Consider the following 17,944-nt stretch of genomic DNA (forward strand, 5'->3'; position numbering starts at 1 on the left):
GATTCCAAAGTAAAACATGCTTTAATTTGCTAATTAACCTTTGTTGAAATTATTCTCAGTTGAATCCCTATTCCTATTTTTTCAACTTTTAATTCTGAGATATTCTCATGTTTCATTGTTGTGGAAATATTATTTTATTTTCTGAAGGCTATATAAGCAACCTTTGTTTCAGCTAAATACATGTTCATAATGAACTGTATAAAGCCACATTAGGGCCCAATCCTATCCAATTTTCCAGCGCCAGTACAGTTGTGCCAGTGGGATGTACTCTGTATCCCTTGGTGGGGAGGCAGTCACGGAGGCCTCCTCAAGGTATGGGAGCATTTGTTCCCTTACCTCTGGGCTACATTGCACCGGCACTGGAAAGTTGGATAGGATTGGGCCCTAAGTCATTAATAGCAATAGTCATTATAGCCACACAAAGTCATTAAACTTTTATATGATTTGAATAGCACTTAAATATATTTAACGGTGTACTCAGCGCAACCCAGCAACAGTCACAGAAAAGTGAAAAAAGGGTTTTGGTTGGCGGATCTCCCCTGCCATAAGGGAAAACAGTTACTAAAGGAGAAACATCCATAGACACTACTGAGGAGAAGGATGAAGACTACACATATTATGGTCTTGGACCAAATATGCAGGCACAGGAGGGGATGTAACCAGAAATGCAAGCACATCGTTTCCTGCTGCTCTCATAGCCAAGATCACTAGCGTCAAAGGGCAGCATGTGGCCTAGAAAGGTTAGAATAAGAGGATTTGTACTTTATATAATTGGATATAGTTAAGAAGCATCTCCCTTTAAGAAGATATCATACTTATGTGATTGCAACATATAATGTCAAGGCTAACAGTGCAAGCCTATGCAAGTCTACACAGAAGTAACAGCCCAGTCCTAAAGCTGGCAGCTCCATAGGGTGCAATGGTGCCAAAACAGCTACCACTGCATCCAGTGGCAACACTCAGGCAGCTGGAAGTTTCCTCAGGGGAAGGAGACTTTCATCAACTTCTCCCTGGAAAAGCCCCACAATGGGACTTCTCAAGTTTGTGTTGGCTATTTTGAACAGTGCTCTGCCTTCCCACCTCCTACTGCGTTGTCCTCTCCTATCCCATTCCACCTACTCCCTGCCTCCCCTCTCCACCCTGATACTACTTACCGTACCACTGACCAGAGCTGCTGAAACGCCAGCTGGCCTTTTGAGTGGTGCTGAGGCTCAGTGCCAACTGGCACTAGCCCAGTGCTGGCAGACTCTCCAATCAGGGTGTTACAGATGTGCCTTATGGCAAGTTTGCGACACCCAGTGATGGTGCTGGAGCTCAGTGCCAGTGCTACGACTCTTTAGGATTGGGCCTTAAGTCCCACTGAAGTCAATGGAACTTATGCCCAGGAAAGGGTGCACAGGCTTATGCTTCAACACTGAACAAACAAACTCACCCAAGAGTAAGCCCCACGGAATACAGTGAGACTTATTTCTGGGTAAGCATACATAGGTTTGCACTACTTGTTACTGTTTATATGTATCATTTATCAGTCTCTTTGGGTGCTCTTTGAGGGAAAAACAGTTTATACATTTTCTAATTTACCCTTAAAGAGAGATAGTTTTGCTTTTTTAAGATTGTCATTGGTTGTTGTTTTTGTTGCTTTTTCCCTCCAGATTTTGATGGTATCATATACACCTGAAAGTTAAAATTAAATAATTTGACTGAAAAGTTACCTTTTTAAAATTCCATAGTCAAAGCAAAGGTATCTTGGGATTCTCTGTCTGTAGCTCATCTGTCAGGATTCGTTTGGCTGTGTGATGTGTCAGGGGAACTTAATCTGGCAAAATTTGAGAGTCTTTTCACCTGTTTCTTAAATGTAATGACAGAGCAGAGGGAGTTCCACTCAAATACAAAAATTAAGATAGAGTTGTTTTCAAAGAACAAGACAAGTAGTTGAGCTGTAAGTGGGTGGCCAAGAGAATATACGTGATTAATAAAAATAAACTTATGGGGAATTATGTGGCTGGATGAGGAAGTAAGTGAACTTGACTGTTCCTCAGGAAGTATAACTACATAGAAGGGAAGGAGAAACAGTCAGATCACAAGGAGGTATGTTTGTACTTGATTTTCAAAGGACCGGGGCTGAAATTCTATGTACACTTCCCTATGAGTAAGCTCCATTTAACATAACAGAACTTGTTTATGAGTCAAGGCGCAAAAGGTTGCATTGTAAAATAGTGTTCTCATGTATGTGCCTAAATGGATTTTTTCCTGAATTTTTACAGTGCCAATATGGCACAAGTAGTGCAAGGATGTCTCAAAAGAAATGCTCAGTGTTCCCTGTACATCTGTAATACAAAGTTAAATCAGCAACATTAGTAACAGCACACAGACAGGTACAAGGGAAATAAGAGGCAGGGATGAGAGTCCATAAACTACCAGGATAGGCAACAAAGTCCATGGCCAGAACAAGTTTGCAGGAAAATGGTGCACAGCCCAAAGAAACTCAAGCCTGTGCAGTCTGTGGGAAAAGTCTTGCCTATTGGGCCTTATCTGGATTACTTCTCAATGTACTACAGTATTTTATTCTGGAGCTGGACTAACATTGTCCTGGACCCTGCACAGGAAGACAGGCTGTTCTTCTCTGAGGAGCTCAGTTGGATCAGACCACCAGTCCATCAAGCCCTGCATTCTGTTTCCCACCATGGCTGGGCAGGTGCCTTTGGGAAGCCCATCAGCAAAGCATGAAAGCAAGAGCCCTCCCCCACTCTTGAGGCTGAATGATCCTCCAAATTGAGCAGAAATATATTCACAGGAAGCATTGCAAGTTAAGATATAAATATAAAAATAAGCCTTCAAGCTCAACAACACCTTTTGCTAATGTTATTAATCCTCATAGCAGTGCTGTCATGTGTCATACATATGTCCATATTACTCCAATTTTACAAGTGAGGAAACTGAGATGGAACTAATTTGTCAAAGTCATCCTATGAGACAAACAAGGTAGAGATTATAAATCACTTGGTGGCTTAAATGTGCTGTACTGTATAAAGTATATTCATCATTAATACATTCAGCATTCTTACAAAATACAATAACACATTGCTGTATGTTGGGCATGGTCTAAACCAGGGGTGCTCAATAGGTGGATTGCGATCTACTGGTAGATCGCGAGGCAAAATGAGTAGATCGGGGAGCCCTGTCTCTCCAAACTGTTAATATGTCAGTTTCGTCTAGTGACTAGAAGAAACTGACATTTTTAGCTGACACTAAACTGACACTGAAACTGACACTTTAGCTGCTCTTCAGGCATGCAGCAACAAAACTGACGAAACTGACTAGACTCCAGCAGGGGCTCCATACATTAAAGGGGGTGTCTGTCAGACGCTTCCTTCCCCCCTGGTAGATCTCTGGGCTTTGCTGGGTTTCAAAGTAGCTCTCGAGCCAAAAAAGTGTGAGCACCTCTGGTCTAAACAATATTTTCACTTCCTTGAATCTTTAAGGTATACACAGGGAAGCAGGGAGAACAAGGAGTCACATACAACAACTAAAGTGCCATGTAGTAACACTCTTTTTCTCTCATACACACACACACACACACATTTTAACAATAATTTCCTTACTACTGAGATTGTGGGCAGAAATGCTTCCATACAGTTTGGCCATCCCAATCCAGACAGCAACAAACTATCAAAGTCACCAAGACAATTATTATGTTAACTTGAGGCAAGGTGACCTTTGACCCTAGACTGTAAAGCCACTGGATAGCCCAGTAATATTATAGCATACACTAGCATACACACAATGGTAAAAAGCTGCTTGGTGTTGAAAGGATCATTTTGCAAAGGTCTAACTGAAGCTGGGACTTTGGGGCCTCAAAGGCTGTGTTATATGATGGAAGGTGACAGAATAACCAGGGTGACAGTAACCTGGGTAATATGGCATTCAAGTAAATAGCTTAAAAGCCACATTGCTAAAGCATGGAAACACAGAGAATAGTAAGAAGCTGTTTGACTTCATTTAAAAGCAAAATTGTTAGTCTCACAGAAGTTGCTCATAGAAGCTGTTTAGGCCTCAGAGTGTAAACACCCTGGAATTTAGAAAAGATAGTGCAACTAGGCAAACGAAGAGATAGGCTTCATCTTGGCAGAAGTACAGGTCTTACCAAGGACATCATGATGCCTGCCTGCTTGCCAGTGCTCACTTATAGCTTTATATTTTATTCTTACATGCTTTCAGAGCAAAAGGCATATATATAGGCAAGAGCTAGGGCAAAATAATCTTTGCCCTAAATTGTAATTCACATATGGGGACATATTAGCCATAGAAGTAGTTCTTAAGGAACCAAAAGGTTGCTTGATTTTAGAAAAGTCTTAAGAGACACTTAAGAAAAGACAAGAAGCTTTTAGTTTTGCAGAGAGGCTCCACAGGTGTTCAATGTTTGGATTAACATTGACCAGGCAGAAGCACATTGTGTCATCTCTTTTAATGAGGAGACCTGTCAATTAATTTTAATTGGGTTGATGGATGTGAATAAAACCCAACACTGGATAAATGGTATTATACCATCCCCTACTGGTTTTTGAAAACGTTGTAATTCAATATGTTTAAATGCCTAATTTTACCTTTTATGGAAACCTGTAACCTGATACACGCCTATCAGGTGTCTCTAAGGTTATCTACAGCCAATTAGGAGTTTCCCCCATCTATGATGCGGATCTTCAGCGAATAGGAAGTCTAGATTTTCAAACAAAGAGCCGAGAATTGTATAAAAGTTCTGGACACAATCAAACCGGGTCTATGCTTTGTGACATGAGTCCCGTGGATCAATTGCATGCAATTCAAATAAAAGCTTGTGAACCTTCACTCCTGAAGTACTGAGTTGTTCTTGACTCTTGAGTTGCTCTATCAACCTTGCAACAAACTACCATATGCTGAAAATGTTACCTCAAGTGGAAGGTGGGTAATCTCCCTGGACAATGCGTATTCCATTCTGTTTTCAGTGTAGATGTTGTGTGATTGGGTGAGGCACAGAAGCTTAGGAAAAAGCATACATTGTTTCTCTTTTTTATAAGAGATGACTTGGAGCCCAGTCCTATCCAATTTTCCAGTGCTGGTGCAGTTGTGCCAGTGGGGTGTGTGCTGCATCCTGTGGTGGAGGGGCAGTAACTGGGGCCTTCTTAAAACATGGGAACATGTGTTCCCTTACCATGGGGCTGCATGATGGCTATACCGGAGCTGGAAAGTTGGATAGGACTGGGCCTTTGGTTGGGAAACTCTACTGATTGTTCCCACTCCATTACCACTGATTTCAATATTAGAGCTGGTACAAATGCATTGCTATCCTTCCTGGAGTTTCTATTTCCTGTTTTTCATTGAATATCTGTGCTAGTGCATGCTTCAACCTGTAAGTGTCACAGAAAGTTTAGCTAGTTTAAATTGCCTGGACAAGGGCAGGAGAGGACTAAGGACAATTCCACTGAAAATCAGATACTTTCTAGACTTGGTCTTTACTGTCCAAGTTGCCTTTTTTGAAATTTGCTCTTACCAGTTTTTTTGTTTTTTGTTTTGTTTTTTTAATCTGAAACTCAGCATGATGGCAAGCAGTAGTAGAAAATGCTTTTGCAGGCCAGAAGTTGAGTAATTTAACAGTTTACAAGAATTGAACATTACAAAAGTTCAGCAAGTATGTATGTGATGGAGCTATCTGTGATCTGATTTAGATGGAAATTGGCAAGGATAAATTTGTGTGACATATGTCATTTGAAGAACTGTAGAGGATCTGACCACAATATCTCACTGTGCTCAGGCAAAACTTATCCATAAAGGTATTGAAACAGAAGTGAAACTCTTCTCTCAAAAGTCAGTAAAGAGAACCATGCTATGTTCACATGGAAACCATATGCAGAAGTAGGAATTGGGGGAAAATCCTTAAAACAAAGAACTAGGATCTGATCTAAGTAAAGAGGCTCAAATTAGTTGACACATTTGTTCTATTGATTTTAGTTATACTTAAGTCAATTTAAATTCAGTTCTCCTGATAATAAACTTAATTTAAAAAAAAATCATTCAGATGTGAGTCTTTTCATTTATAATTCTAAGGAGAAGAATTACTACTTCATTTCTAACCTTCCTCTAAATTTCTAGAAACTACCAATTAATTGTGTTTCAGACCTGGCAGTCTCAGAAGTATCAAAGACATTTTTGAAGACACATTCAGTGGTGGATACTAGCCAAAATGGTCATGACTCTAATCTTCTGAATGACTGTGCCTTGGGGTAGGCACTTATGGAACCAACAAGAGATCATGTAACCAAAACAATGCCCAGAATCTGATGTAATGAAAACAGTCATATTGAACCACATGTCCAAAATCTGATTATCTGTCCCGACCACAGTATCTCAGATGTTAAGCAGCTTCCTTACTCATTTCAGTGGAAGACTTTAATCCATGTACGCATTCCTTTGATTAAATACATATGTACTCCCTCCATTGGAATGAATGGGAAGACAATTCAAATACAAGCTATTTATATGTGCATCTCAGTGTGTATTATTAATAATGATATAGTAATACAGATATTAATAATAATATCAATTGTTAATATTATGAATAATTTGTTGTTGTTGTTGTTGTTGTTGTTGTTGTTGTTGTTATTTATTTTCGCACAGTCATGTTTTTTTAACTGGATTTTGTATATATCCACCTATCAAGTCCTTCCCAAGGACTAGTATAGGCAGCTATTTATTTTTTTAATGTTGTTGGATTACAAATATTGTTGTAATATATATGCTGTTCTTGTAAGGTGGCCTTTTGTAATTCACTGATGATACTTGTGCTCATCCCAATGGTGTTTAAGTGCTTTTCCTGTGCTTTGGGATAGCACCTAAGGCCCCTATGACAATTGGTATTACTCTTGCTTTCTTATGCCACAGTCTTCTATCTGCATGTCTTTTATATTTGGTGATTTTCTCCAATTCTTTATCTTCTATTCTACTATCACCAGCTATTGCAATGCCAACTACCCAGACTTTGCTATCCTTCTTATCAATACAAGGTAGTGTCCCATGGGTGGTGGTTGTTGTTAACTTGCACAGTGCTTAAAATTATACTCCATATGTGTGCATCTCTAGATCTATAACTTACACTTTTCACAATGTGTGGGTAGGAAATTGCCCAGCATACAGCACAGTCATATTTAACTTATTTAAGCAAAATTACTTACCAAAGTAAAAGAATTAGTTACCAAAAAAATCCCCCAAAAGATTCAGAAAAAGAATCAGATCATTTCAGGTAGAATGGAAAGTATTATTATTATTAACAGTATTTATATACCGCTTTTCAACTAAAAGTTCACAAAGCGGTTTACAGAGAAAAATCAAATAACTAAATGTAGTTTATACATACTATAATACAGGTACAAGCAGAATTACAACCTCTAATGAGGAAAGAGCACAAATATGAGCAAAGTGCAGGAATATGGCAAAGGGAAATCTCTCTTTTCTTATTCCTCTACCAACCAACAGCCATCTGATTTTCTTCATGCTAACTAGTTATACTCAAGACTGATTCTGTTCCCTGAAATTCTAGTATTTGAGTTTAATGGTAGGAGGGTAAGAACTGACCATCCTGTATGCTTCTGACAGCAGAAACCTATGCATGTCTACTCAGAAGTCCCATTGTGTTCAATGCCTTCAGCTTGAAAGGCGTAAGTCTAGAGCAGTGACTCATCCAGAGATGCCCAGGCAACTGAGGATCATTTTGTGATATCTCTGCCATGATCTCTACAGATGCCCAGGCAGCTGCCACTGAGGAGCAGCAATTTTGTGGTATCTCTGCCAATCGCACATGATCCAATCACACACGATGCTGAAATACCTACAGAATTATCAAGTCCCAGGAGAAGCAATGAATCATTAAGTGTTTCAGTAGGCCAGCAGCCACCTCTCTAAATGGGTGTTTTAGATTCTCAAATATTTCTTGCAGCAGACAAAAAGATATCTTGTAGCATACTAGAGGAGAGAAGTTCACCCTGTCTTGATAATGTGACTGATTCTACCAATGGTTTTGTCTAAAGTGACTTCAGACAGAATTCAGGAATTTGACACAAATTAACCTTAACATTCTTTAATGGCCATGATTGGGCAATTTACTTGCAGGGATGGGGTCTGAAATGAATGTTTGACAGATTATGTGTGAGAAACCAAACCTTTCTTTACTATCCAAAAACAGTTAGAGAGGGAGGATTTGGACTGGGGGCTATGGCACAGGGGAGGGGGGGGGTTAACCCTTTCCTCCATTCTATTTATACCCTCCCAAACCTTCTATTAGTTGCAGAGAAAAAAATTGTTTGAGGACAAGAGGCAGTGGCGTAGCTAAGGGGGTGCAGGGAGTAGCAGTTGCACTGGGCATCAAGCTTTAGGGGGGCAACAAGCTGAGCTTGACACTAGTGACCAAAATTGTGAAAATCTTGGTATGTATGAATAATACCATCATGTTATATATCATTGGAAAGATAATTTAATGCAGAGTGCAATGAAACAAACTACACTGGAATATCTGTATTCTATCAAAAGTTATGACCAATTAACCAGAAAATGAAAACACAACTGTTTTGTGGAGCAAAAAGTGAATTTGCTTAACTTCATACTGACCTATGAGACTGATTGTTCTGAGTGCCAATGAAATGTTATTATGATACACTATGGAACCAATAACTTTTTATTTATTTACTTAATTAAATTTGATTTTATCATGCAGGAGGGGCTACAAAATCTTCTTTGACCCCGGGTAGCAGATAGATGCCTTAGCTATGCCACTGACAGGGAGAGGCAGCAGAACAAGTGGGTGGTGAGCTGCTGGGGGGAGGAGGTGGGTTCCTCCCAATTTTCACTTTTTAAAAAGCTCGGGCATGACGTCACTTCCAGTTGTGACATCACTTCTGGGGCAACATTTTGAGCTTGGCAAAGGCTACAAGATCATTAGCTACGCCACTGACAAGAGGAGTACCTCTCATCTTTCCCTTCACTAGCTAACAGCTGCTTAGGAGTGACTTAAGTTGAGAGGGGAGAAGTGAAGGGTGAAGCTCTGCCCCCAGTTCCATGGCCCCTGCATCACCCCTCTGGGATATGGGGGACAATGTGACATTACTGTTGCATCTACAACAACAACAACAACAACAACAGTATTTATATACTGCTTTTCAACAAAAAGTTCACAAAGCGGTTTACAGAGAAAATCAAGTATCTAATGGCTCCCTGTCCCAAAAGGGCTCACAATCTAAAAATCTAGTCACTGTTTTGTTTCTTCCCCTTCCTCCTGACTTCCTGCCAACTCTTGACCTTATGATATAACTTCTATTGTCATCAAACAACTGAAAGTGGCATAGAAAAAATGTAATGAAATAATCAGGAGGGCAGTTCATCTTCCTTAAACAAGAAAATCCCAAATAGTCAAATAGAGTGAATTAAACAGATTCATATTGGGGGGAAAACGGCAACTTTGAAGGAAAATTATTTACTGCAGAATCCTATTCACATTTACTCCCAGGTAAGTGCATAAGGAGTGCAGCCTTATTAAATCATGACTGATTTGATCTCTGTCTATTGGAAAAATAAACTCTTTCAGATTATGACAACTCTAGATTGTTAGCCAATGAATTTGGCAATGGCAGATTTCACACAAATAACTAAAGATTTAACCACTGAATTTCTTGTTTTTATGGCGACAAGGGCAGAACTATACATTGCGAGAAGACAAACTGCTACCTATGCTGAAGACAGAGCACTAAGTGGACCATTGGCATGATTTATTTATTATTTATTAGATTTGTATTCTGCCTTTCTCCCTGAAGGGCATCCAAGCTGATGCAGCTTGGAAATTCTTATATACTACTTGTCCAGCACATGCTAGTTAGATAATACTGAAGTTTTGAAACTGAGGTTAGATCATTTCATAAATGTCAAGTGACTTCCTGCAAACTTGCCTTAGAACATCTTCTGGCTATTACTGGAAAATGGTTCAGTTGTTTTGAAAATTATAAGTCCCCTCTGCTTCTCTCCTTCCTTATTGTACCATGATGTATAGTCACAATTAGGCACTGTTACACAGTCTGGACAAGCAGATTCCACACTGCCTCAGGGCTTGGTTCAGCAATGCATGAAAGTACATGTCTGTCTTTAAGCATCATAATCCCAGCATGCTGTTCGTCAGCTAGGAATGTGCTCCAGTGCCTTGAGTTGAGCTATTGGTAAGTGACTGAGCAACCAGCAGATATATGCATGGAGCAATATTTCTGGAGCTTATCCCAGTATCACAGCAATCAGTGATACAGGGACATGTGACAAAGGCAATCCTGTTAAACTAGTCATACTAGCATGGTTAGGATAGTCTCCAAACCATTGATTAACAAAATTCAAATAAATTGAACTGGGCAATAATTCTTAATGAATTCATTTTTCATATTAATATACTGTACTGACCTTCCTCCAAGGAGCTCTGGGCAGTTTGCATGGCTGCTTCCCTTTGTTTTATCCTCACAACAATCTTGTGAGGTAGGTTAGACTGAAAAAGGTGATTGGCCCATGAAGTTTCATGGTTGAAAGGGGTTTGAATCCAGGTCATCCTGGTCTAAATTCAATATCTAACCCAGTGATTCTCAGACTGATCCAATTTTTGGTGGTTTGTTAAACTGATAGGGTAGATTAGGTTATGTGCATCAAGGGCTACTACGTGGGGTGAGGAGCACTGCTTCCCAATCACAATTATAGCCACAGAGTAGTTGGTAAAGTGAGACTTTTTTCAGTGGGTCCAATGCTAAAAAGTTTGAGAACCACTGCTCTAACCACTATATCACAATGACTGTCAATACTACAAAGTATTACATACCTAGGTAGGATGTGAGCTACTGTCCTCAAATGTTGCAAGGGGAAAAAATCCATACAGTCTGCTCACTTTAGCTTTGATCCTGCTTTCAGTCCCAGAAGATGGAGCCATGTTGTAGATTGGGGCAACACACTTGGTAATAGAAATCACAACCACAACCTGAAAGGGGGTTTTGTCCCTTAAAGGTATAACAGATATAAATTCAGGAGCCAGCTATTCCTTCCTGATGCAATTGTATGTGGCCTATCTCCTTCCCTTCAAAACAGCCCGATCCAATGCTGAAGCCATCATTCTCTTGTAGAATCTAAGGCATCTGAGTCACTGCTGCGCCCTGTCCCATAGTCGAGTATTACTGTCACTTTAACCCTAAACAATGGCTTCTTGATTGGTGCTGCCATGTTTGTCCCAAGCTGCTCTTCCATCCTTCAGATGGAGCCTAGTTACTCCAGACTATGCAAACCAAGAGCTCCTCACGCTAAAACTTTAAGAGGGCAGCACTCTCAGCTTCAGTTTGGCACTCCATGATGAACTCCTTAAATGCCAAGAATCTACCGCTACTTCTCAACATCCCCATTACGTCCCAAAAGACAACTCACCCTCCCATCAGGTATTTTCACCTCTGACCTCCTGCCCAGCAAAGGGAAAATATAGCAAAAACATAACCCATGAACTCTGCCTATGAGTGGCAGGATACTTCTCTATCTACCACAGTTTGCACAATCATGGAAAATATATTTTTGCTGAAATTTCCATTCAAGGCAGAAGTATTGACAGAGATTAGTCACTATTGTAACAAGAAAAAGAGCTGAAGCAAAAACAGTGAAACAAAACTACTTACACTTCCCAGAAGAGAAAACAGTGGGTTACTTCAACTTACATAACTTAAAGCCTTTTCAAAATGAAAGTGAAAACTGCAATCTGGAAAGACCCCTAGTTATTGTGTTACCTTTACACAACAGTGTTGGGATACTTAAAAGACAAAAGCCGCAATCCTAGACACACTTACCTGGGAAGAACCATCATTTAACAAAATGTAATTTACTTCTGAGTAAGCCTTATAGGATTGTGCTGTGAAACTCTGATCCTAACCCTATGTAAGCCCCAAAGTACTGTGTACATATTTATTCATTTGATCCAGTGAAGCTTACTTTTAGTGAATCCTACCTTCAAGTAAGTACACACTGTATAGAAATGTTGTGTTGGGGCTGTTAAGCTGCAGTCCTTGGCACATGGATTACATGCAAGGGAGTTCAACTAAAGTCAGTGGGACTTACATGAATAGGATCAGGATGGGTCAGAGTGAATATATAGACATTTCATATATAAAATAGTTTATTAAATGTACATGTTTCTGAAGCATGAAAGGAGGGCGGCATATAGAATGCTCACTCCACATCTGTTAACTACAAAAAGGTAAGATTTCAGTTGCTGAAATTAAAAATGAAAATAGCAGTACTTTAGTCCACTTTTGAGATCATTTCATGAGCCATTGCTGTGCTGCTCAAAGTATGAAAGGCACTATTGTGTTATGGCAAGGAAACAAGAATCTTGTTTGCCAAAGGCAGCAATTCAAAAGATCATAGGATGGCCCTGGAAACCGCAGTACTGTATAGTGCAAAATAACAGATTCTATACATACCCATGCTTTCTGGAAAACTGAGCATTCTCTGAACAACAGGGCTGTAGTCCCTTACCTCCTAAGTGGGACTGCCACATTTCCAGGTGCAGATTTCAAGAAATTAATCATTTATTACAGTAATTTCTTCATAGCCAAAAGATGATTCTACATCCCTGTCACCAGTCTAAAGGGGCCCAGAGCAGGGGTCTCCAAACTTTTTGGCCAGAGGGCCGCATCAGATATCTGGATTGGTGTGGTGGGCTGGAAAAAAATTTAAATATAAAATTTAAATAAATAAATTAGAGATGGAACTTAGATGAATGAATAAATGAATGAATGGGCTCATTCATTCAAACTCTCTGGCCCTCAGAACACTCTCCAGACACAATCAGAACACAGTTCTGGTCATGTTCAGTTGAGTGGGCCAGAGGCTGTCAGAGGACAAGAAGTTGGCCACGGGCTGGAAAAAGGCTTGCTGAGGGCTGCATCTGGCCCCTGAACCAGGGTTTGGAGACCCCTGGTTTAGAGTAATCTGCTGCAGTCTAATCCAGTGTTTCTCAAACTGTGGATTGGGACCCACTAGGTGGGTCATGAGCCAATTTCAGGTGGGTCTCCATTCATCCCAATATTTTATTTTTAATATATTAGGTTTCATGCTACCATGAATGTGACTGCATCTGGGGAAATGTTACAGATCTGTACTTTTAACAGACTACTATGTATATGCTTTAAACAATGATAGTCAATGGAACTTACTCCAGGATAAGGGTGGGTAGGATTGCAGCCTAGGATTGTTAAAGATTTTCCTGCTTGATGATGTCACTTGAGGTCATGACATCACTTCTGGTGGGTTCTGACAGATTGTCATTCTAAAAAATGGGTTCCGGTGCTAAACGTGTGAGAATCACTGATCTAATCAAATGCACACAACAACTGTATTTGTTTATACTGTTTATTTTGAAAATTTTTTACTGAAAATTATGTACTGAATTACATAATATGTTAATTATAGAACAGCATAAAAAGACTATAATAAACATTATGTATCTCTCTAAGATTCTACAGACCTTGGGTTGAACCTGGGGTCCAGCAAAAACTGTTTCTAGTTGGGACCCACAGCTCTTGAGGCCAGCCCTGTGCATAGGATTGAACTGAAAGTTTACTTGTCTTTTTCAGGATCATTTCAGCATAAGTTGTTTTGCGAAGCTGAACATGAGCCAGGGAATATTGAGTGGCAGAATGCCTGCGCAGAGGGAGGGGGGAGCAAGGGGGTAAAATCTTAGGGGCCTGGGTTTCCAGGGGCCCCAGGCCATTACATGACAAAACAATATATACAAAACAAAAGTGCAAAACAAATTTAGGAAGGGGGTCCCAATCAGGCATCTTGCCCTGGGTCCAGTGCCAACTCTCAGCAGCCCTGGTGAGCAGAGCTGGGCAAGTGAAGAGAATGAAGTCTGGAGCAGCTCCCACTTGGAGAGTGACACCAATCACCATTTATGTTTATGTATCTATACACTGTGTGTGTGCCGGCATGTGGGCACATGCACCAAAGCGAGCACTCTGCACAAGAAGATACCTACAGTATATCTCCTGGTGCCGCTCTCTTATATCTGGCATTGAGAGGTAGGCTACCTCTAAAATCCAGAGATTTCATACTGTCATCGTTGCTTGTAACCTGTGATGGACTTTTCCTCCATAAATCTGTCCAATTCCCCTTTAAAAGCATCTAGGCCAGGTACCATCCCCACAACCTGTGATGAGAGAGAGAGAGAGAGAGAGAGAGAGAGAGAGAGAGAGTGATGAAAGTGATTTCAGGTTGATGAAAGTGTCAACCCAATGTGCGGCGGCAGTGAAGAAGGCCAATTCTATGCTTGGGATCATTAGAAAAGGTATTGAGAACAAAACGGCTAATATTACAATGCCATTGTACAAATTGATGGTAAGGCCACACCTGGGGTGTTGTGTCCAGTTCTGGTCGCCACATCTCAAAAAAGACATAGTGGAAATGGAAAAGGTCAAAAGAGAGCGACTAAGATGATTACGGGGTTGGGGCACCTTCCTTATGAGGAAAGGCTACGGCATTTGGGCCTCTTCAGCCTAGAAAAGAGATGCCTGAGGGGGGACATGATTGAGACATACAAATTTATGCAGGGAATGGACAGAGTGGATAGGGAGATGCTCTTTACACCCTCACATAACACCAGAACCAGGGGACATCCACTAAAATTGAGTGGTGGGAGAGTTAGAATAGACAAAAGAAAATATTTCTTTTCTCAGCATGTGGTTGGTCTGTGGAACTCCTTGCCATAGCATGTGGTGATGGCGTCTGGCCTGGACGCCTTTAAAAGGGGATTGGAAAGTTTCTGGAGGAAAAATCAATTACGGGTTACAAGCCATGATGTGTATGTGCAACCTCCTGATTGTAGAAATGGGTTATGTCAGAATGCCAGATGCAAGAGAGGGCACCAGGATGAGGTCTCTTGTTATCTGGTGTGCTCCCTGGGGCATTAGGTGGGCCGCTGTGAGATACAGGAAGCTGGATTAGATGGGCCTATGGCCTGATCCAGTGGGGCTGTTCTTATGTTCTTATGAGAGAGAGAAAGAGAGAGAGAGAGAGAGAGTTTAAACAAACTCTCTTCATGGCACAGTTTAAACAAAAATTTGTTTTTTTAAAACATTTCTCAGGTGGGAACCCCCAGTTCCCACATGGGGCAATATCTAGCACTGCTTTACAGAGGAAAGACCTTCACAGCATGATCTTTCATGCCCTCAGGTCTATAGATTAAACACACACACACACACACACACACCTCCTCCTCCTCCTCTTTGGGGAGGGTGGAGAAAATCCACCTATGATGCGACACTCAGCTTGAGGTACCAGATTTTCGAAACCACAAGGTGGTACGTGTAGGTGATGTGCCTGCCTGCCCTATTACACTACGGGGCGCATCACCTGACTGACTGATGCTGACTGAGGCTGCAGAGATGTGCCTGGGCGACTGCTGGCGGTGGAAAGAATCCAGGACAGCAGCAGCAGGACACCGGCTGGGAGAGTCCACCTCGGGACACACCACAGCATCTCTCCGCAGGGGAGTGACTCACCCACATGCCACAGTGTCGCTCATCATCACTTGGTGGGGAAAGAAAAGCCCAGCGCGGAGGCAGAGGAGGCCAATGGGCTGCGGGTGGGAGGAGCCGGAGGGCCGGCTAAAACAAGCGGTGGAGGAAACTCCGCGGCTGGTCTGGGTGAGAAGCTGTTCCCGGCTGCGACTTGGTGGCCCGGAGAAGAGAGAGAGAGGCGCGCCCGGCGCAAGTGACGGTGAGTGCTGCTGCTGCTTCCTCGCGTCTGCTCTGCATGCGGCGCCTGGTTCAGAGAGGGGTCTCCAAATATTGCCCCCTGGGCCATCTAGGACCTTTGGCGAGTGATGGGTGGCTTCGTTGTACTGTGATGCGAAGTAGTGCCAATGCACCAGTCTCCCTCGTCTTCCCCTCTCTAAGCCTCTTGAGGGGGATCGGAAGGATGGATGCGCCTCGGGGCGAAGCTTCCTGCTTCTTGAGCTGGAGAGGGGAAGTTTTTGCCCAAGCTGTTGTGAGCAGCGCTGAAATGTTGGCAGACTTCTTTCCAAAGCGGGCAGCCGGCCCGTGATCAGAAACCCCTCGCTGCCACAGGTTCTTTGTGGGGCTTCATAGTTATTATGTGTTGGTGTATTTATTACATGTGCAGCTCATCGTTGTCCCATGGATCGTGGGGTGGCATATATGGGGGGTTTCCAGGTGGCTTAAGGCAGGGATGGGCAGGCAGGCTTCAGGGTTGTAGTTCCCTTTTGCTTGTCACTGGAGCCCTGAGGTTCACCCACTGGAGACGGATGCTCAGAGCTGTAGATTAATTATAATTAGGGAACAGGGTGCCCCTGAGCACATGCTTAGCTCAGAAATGCGTTTACAGTGTGAGAATCAAACCTACAGTCCCCATAGCCCTTTTCCACCCAAGTAAGATGTATCAATCTTGGCAATCTGGTTTGAGGCAGGTGCAGGTCCTGCTGAATTAAGTGCATCACATTATGACATGTACATTGGGTTGTGGTACAGTATTAATGGAACTGTAGTGTTAATGAAACAAAGGCTGCATGCTGGTTATATAGTCTAGGACAGGGGTGTCAAACTTGTTTCATACAGAGGGCCGGAAATGATGTCATTAAGCAGAAAGTGACATCATTAAGAAACTAATGGCCAGAAATCAGACCCTGGTCTCCTATAGAAACTCATTAACTGCTAATGACTGAAGAGAAAGTATGCAAATCTTGATTATATTTCAAGATTTGGGAAAGCCCAGTTTTCATGTGGGCTGCCATTTCAGCTGTAACACCTCAGCAGCTGAGAGCCTGAGGGTCGGATAAAAAGCTTCTGAGGGCCGCATGCGGCCCCTGGGCCTTATGTTTGACACTCCTGGTCTAGGAAAACCTCAAGAGAATTACGGAGACTGCTTCTTCTGGGAATAGTCCCTTAGCACCTACAACTGTACCACTGTAGAATAAATGGATGTGTAGGGTCCAAGCAATTTCCAAAGTAAGCTACTTCTAAGACAGAGCAGGACTTGTGGTGTTTGATGTATAAAATATTGCAGTACAGAAGTCCAATGTAATATCATAGGAAGTTTAAAACAAAACTAACTACCCTCAACTTCTGTAATTCCACTTTCAACATTGCTTTCTTAGTCTGCTTACTTGGAGGCAAGTTCCAAATATGGAAATCAGCAAGATGGGGGGTGGGGAATTGGTATAATTCCAGCATGAAAAGGCACTAAACATTGCTGCAAAAACTTTTTTGAAGTGGTTTGAAAATCCAACTGTCTGTGTTACTTTTCCCATTCGCTTTATTGTCATATAGGTTAAGCTGTGATAGATCTTCCCTGGGTTGGAGTTAGGGGAACATTTCAGTTGCAATGGTAACAGAAATTCACTTTAAGCTCATTTACTAATTTTAGTGGTAGTTGGTGTGGTGTGTGCATGTTTTATTTTCTTTTGTTTAAGAGAAGTATTTTTCAGGCTGGGGATGGGGGAGCTCCTAGTTTTCCCAAAGTATGGAATAAGACTTCATGACGATACCTGAATGAAGGACTAGGATAATCTGGGCATAGCAGACCCAGATGTAGTACATGGAAAGGATACGTAGCTGCCAGGAGGGGGGAGCATTGCAAAGTACACCCCTTGACTTTCTCACATACGAATAGGTCTTTTCTTTTTATGAGCAAATGTCTGCTACTTAGGCCCACTTTTGTGTTGAGGGAAAAACCTGCCATTCATCCTTGACATCCAGTGGGGCTGTTCTTATGTTCAGATTCCCTCAAGGGATGCTATAGATGTCTATGAGCAGGGTACCCAGATAAGGACCTGGGGACCTTGTGATAGAGATTGGCTACGTTGTTTTTATGTTAGGGAAATAGGCGGAAGTGATGTTTCCAG

At 41.7% G+C, this 17,944-nt stretch overlaps 1 protein-coding gene across 2 annotated transcripts in view; it reads left to right on the top strand.

Moving 5' to 3' along the window:
• The window catches only part of STX11 (syntaxin 11), a 39,031-nt gene that overhangs the window by 7,749 nt on the left and 13,338 nt on the right, over nt 1-17,944 (top strand). Inside the window, exon 1 of one of the 2 annotated variants that reach the window (XM_066611267.1) lies at nt 15,739-15,801. The exons of the other annotated variant lie outside the window; for it this stretch is intronic. The gene's annotated coding sequence lies outside the window, so the exon portion shown is untranslated. Of the gene's footprint in view, nt 1-15,738; nt 15,802-17,944 lie in introns of those variants that run through there. 2 annotated transcript variants of the gene reach the window in all.

Source organism: Tiliqua scincoides, chromosome 1 (assembly GCF_035046505.1).
Source record: "Tiliqua scincoides isolate rTilSci1 chromosome 1, rTilSci1.hap2, whole genome shotgun sequence".
NCBI classification, from domain to species: domain Eukaryota; kingdom Metazoa; phylum Chordata; class Lepidosauria; order Squamata; family Scincidae; genus Tiliqua; species Tiliqua scincoides.